Source organism: Eschrichtius robustus, chromosome 1 (assembly GCF_028021215.1).
Source record: "Eschrichtius robustus isolate mEscRob2 chromosome 1, mEscRob2.pri, whole genome shotgun sequence".
In the NCBI taxonomy this organism is placed as follows: domain Eukaryota; kingdom Metazoa; phylum Chordata; class Mammalia; order Artiodactyla; family Eschrichtiidae; genus Eschrichtius; species Eschrichtius robustus.
The window spans coordinates 53,453,193-53,458,025 of NC_090824.1; the positions used below are offsets into that span (position 1 = coordinate 53,453,193).

Sequence of the window (4,833 nt, forward strand, 5' to 3'; positions counted from 1 at the left end):
ATTAAAAATCTAATGTTTTTCTCTTCAGAAGAACTTTTAATCATTCTATTTCTGAAGACAGGAGATATTTCACATGACTGATTTTTCTATCGAGTGTTCAATGTCATGAAATTTAGTATAAAAATAAAATTATCTTGCTCTTTGCTATTCATTAATCAGAACCTAATTCATTCTTTGAAGAAGACATAAGTTTTCTTTATTTGGGCTGACTAAATACCTGATTGCTTCAAAAAACATTTTGAGTAAATGAAATTCCTAACCTGGATGGAAAATGAAATCCATCTCAACCTTGCTCTGTCATAGTTAGCTTTTACCTTTGTTCGGTAATGCTACAAATTTCTCTCTCTCTCTCTCCCCCCGGCCCAACGTGCTTCATCTCTCTTTCTTCATTCCCATTACTTTTTTTTCCCTCTCACAGCAAAAGACAAAAGTCAGAAGGGTGGTATTTTCTATTTGAGTCAAGAGAAAAATTTGAAAATAAGTGAATAGTACACTGACAACATTTTCCGAATTCATAGCAAGCATTTTATTGAATTTAATAATCTTCAAGTGCAAAGGGATTGTCTTTTAAGTCTCTGACGAGGAAAGTCAGAGATTCAGTCAGAGGCTATTCATAGAAACTTAGGTGCTTAAATTTTTCTTACTGGACAGGATTTTTTTTTTTTTTAACATCTTTATTGGAGTATAATTGCTTTACAATGGTGTGTTAGTTTCTGCTTTATAACAAAGTGAATCAGTTATACATATACATATGTTCCCATATCTCTTCCCTCTTGCGTCTCTGGACAGGATTTTTTAAGAACCAGTATAATGACATCATTTTAGAGAAGAGATACGGGAGGTTCACGGTGGGTGATGAGTGTCTTTCCCCTTGTTACCCAACTTACTAGCTCACCATCTGCTGGCAAACATGGCCCAGCTTTGTGTCCATCCACAGAGGGGAAAGATTTATCGGTGGTTGGCAATCACAGTTACTCCTCTTCTTCAGGTCACAGTTCCTCCATGAACCATGAGGAGCATTCAGTGAGGAAGACTTTCCAGAAATTCACTCTGAGCACACTTCCGTTCACCCACATGGAAGAGGGCTCTGCACTGGTAACCCTTGGCCTTATAGAAATTGTCCAGAATAAAGCAACTAAAGGATATTAGGCTATTTTTGTGAATCTATGCAGGTTTTAAAACGGTGATTTACAAGTTTCTCCTACAGTCAACTAGATGACAGTTTAAATTTTACTAAATGTTTTGGTCAAGAACAAATGCTAAATTAACTGCAGTTAGATAAATGTCCATAACTTCATTGTAATGAAGTAGATAATCAATACATTAAACAAGATAGCTTGGATTTGAATCCCAGCTCTGCCACTTAAGATCTGTGTAAACTTGAGCAAGTAAAACTCTTGGTAACTCAATTTTCTTAGCTTTAAAATGGAGACAATAAATTTAACTTTATCTTTGTGCTGTTTTGAGGATGGAACAAGTCAAAACATGTTGAACTCTTGGAATAAACTGACACACAGTAAGAGCTCAAAGATGTAACTACTAATTAAATATTAAATAAACTTAAAAATATTTTTCATTGCTGTCCATGCCTTGCTACAGCTAGTTCCCCAGCGATCTTCATTTCTAGGCTCTGCTTACCCCATTTTCCTTGCAGTCTGGGGAAGTAGTGGCTTAATCCATGCACGACTAATTTCTGGGTTGGATCACCGTCCTCTGTTTACCCTTTCAGGTCTTTCTTTACCTTGTAACTAGCTCCCCATCTTTGAAATTATCTGGTGTGGATTCTCTTTTGCTGATTAACCCCTGATACATCTGCCCCAACTCAATATAAATTTATTTTCTACTACTCACTTCTGTCCCTTAGAACTACATATTATGTGTTTACATCTTACTGACTACCAGGGTGTATACATGAGTATAATATTTTACATCATCTTTATATTGCTCCCTACCCAGTATATATCTCTGTGCATTTCAATAGATTTTAAAAGTATAAGGTAGACACTAATATTTATATTTATCAAAGTAATTATATATTAAAATTTTTGTAATATGTGCCTAATGAAAAATATTTGAAGAAAGCGTATCAAATATTAACAATGACTATATCTGGAAGATGGAATTTGGATTACATTTTATTCCCTTTATTATTCTTTTTAACAGAAATTATTTGGTGTTTCCAAAACTGTTTACAAGAAATACATATTGCTTATGATCTGGCAATTCCACTCCTGGAATATATCTGGAAGAAACTAAAACACTAATTGGAAAAAACTATAAAACACCAATGTTCATAGCAGCTTTATTTACAATAGCCAAGACACAGAAGCAACCCAAGTGCCCATCAACAGACAATTGGATTAGAACATGTGGTGTATATATGTACAACGGAATATTACTTAGCCATTAAAAAGACTGAAATTCTGCCATTTGAAGCAACATGGATGGACCTAGAGAATATTATGCTTAGTGAAATAAGTCAGAGAAAGACAAATACTGTATGATATCACATATGTGGAATCTAAAAAATATCAATAATACAAATGAATGTATATGCAAAAAAGAAACAGACTCGTAGACATAGAAAACAAACTTGTAGTTACCAAAGGGAAGAGTGAAGGGGAAAGGGACAAATTAGGGGTATGAGGTTAACAGATACAAACTACTATGTTTAAAATAGATAAACGACAATTATACACTGTATAGCACAGGAAATAATAGCCATTATCTTGTAATAACCTATAATGGAGTATAACCTGCAAAAATGCTGAATCACTATGCTGTACACCTGAAACTAATATAATATTGTAAAGCAACTGTATTTCAGTAAAAAGAAAAATATATATTGCTTTCATAATCAGAAAAAATCTATATATCCAAATGGACTAATGCAGTTTTATCATTGTTCACTATTATGGACATTTACTTGGAAACAGTAAGCATATTAAAAGATATTATGTATTGCCTATTTTAGGAAAATCCACCCTTAAAGTCTAATCCAAACTCAAATAGTCCTTTGAACACAAAATAGTGCTTCCTTCTAGAGAAATCTTACAGTTGGAAATGATTTTATTTAAAATGTTATGATTTGGAAACTTGAGGCTGGTTAGTTCATTTCTTAGTCTATGCTTAGTTTTATGTTACCTCAGCCTGTCTATGCTCCTTGCTACATCAGGTCCCCCAATGATTATTAGCTACTTTATGGGAGGCATCGGGTTCTATCTTCTAATCTCCCACTGTTCTTTCGTAAACAGGTAATAATGATGATAATAACAATAACAGTAATAATAAAACATCTATTATTTACCATCTAAATTAGACATCATAGGACATCATCTCACTTAATTGTCATTACAACCAAATGGAATATTATCATCATTTTACAGATGAGGAACATGTGCAAGAGAAATTAATTTGCATAAGCTTACAGTCCATTAGGTGGTAGAACCTAGATTCAAAAGGAATCTTTTATTTTACAAAAGAATACAATAATTATATCTTAATCCTTTAAATATATTTCATCTTTTGCAAGACATTGAAATCCTTAAGGAATGAAGAATGCACATTCTGGCAGGAATGTTTCTTCTGCAGATGTATGTTCTTCCTGTACCACAGAGCACACAGAGGGGCTCGAGTACAACACTAGATATGAGAGAGCTTGTTTTAACCATGAACATGTTTCATGGGGCACAAAAGCTACTGATTACCTCATCAATTACTGAAGTCAAATCTGCTTCCTTCTTTCACATCCCCCACAGGTTTTTTTTTTTTTTCTTCTCACCGACAAACTGTTTATTGAATTTTGCCATCAGTATGGGATGTCTCTTGTTGCATCTTAGAATCCTAGGATTCAGGGAGGTGGTAAAGTGGCAATGGTGAATTTGGGAATCTGGTCTCCCAAAAGTACCTGCCGCTCTACCCCTGATTCTGCAATGGCTGCCAGGCGGATCACCCCTCCGCTGGAGCCGTCCCGCTCCACGGCCAAAGCGAGAGCTGCTCCCCTTCTTGGGGTCCCAGCCCACAAGGATGATTCCTGCCGTAGGGTCTTCTCGGTATCGGTAACTCATCTCCTTAAAGAGGCTGGCTGACGTGTATACCAGCGGAGGCTCATTCAGCTCAATGCTGTGGAAACCAAGCTGATAAGTGACTGCGTCAGCTACTGCCTGGCTATCAGCTGCTGAGCCTGAGTGGCAGCAAAAAATACGGTCATGAATAGGGGTCAGCTTGTCAGTCACTCGATTGGTGATGTACGATGCAGTGGTTGTTCTGGAGTCGGCTCCTAGAACCACGCCCCCATCAAATTGCACGGCCATGATAGTGGGCCCTGTTGAGACTTCCGGGTTTTCCCACTCGGGGATAATGGCCTCAGGCCCCCAGGCTGGTGCTGGCCGTGCTCCCTGAGCAGCTACTAAGGTGGCCGCCATCTTCTCCTCCGGTACGGCCACAAAGCAACTGTCGTAAAGCACCACAACTCTAGCACTTCCAAAAAGTCTCCAAGGAAGAATTATAGTAGTGTATGTTAATATTCCAAATATTTAAAAATCATTTCTCTTCTTAAAATCATGTCTGACATTTATCTATGAGAAGGTGTCACCTGCTGTAATGAACTGATCAGAAGAGAAGGAAAAGTGGACCAGCAGACCAAAGAATCCAAACTACCGTGTTTGTGTGTGTGTGTGTGTGTTCCATCTTAGAGAACTAGTTTCTTATCTCTCTGTTTCCTCACCATCACCACTATGGGGTGGGGGGGAGTGAAGGGGGGAGAAAGAAAAAGACATAAGATGATTTGTCTTCAAACCTGTTCTGAAAGTAGCTTGGAAATAACTTCAGAGG

The 4,833-nt window shown here is 37.1% G+C and overlaps 1 pseudogene; it reads right to left on the reverse strand.

Annotated features, from left to right (window-relative positions):
• Positions 1-3,812: 3,812 nt before the first annotated feature.
• LOC137755314 (proteasome subunit beta type-6 pseudogene) lies at positions 3,813-4,424 on the reverse strand (annotated as a pseudogene).
• Positions 4,425-4,833: the final 409 nt, after the last annotated feature.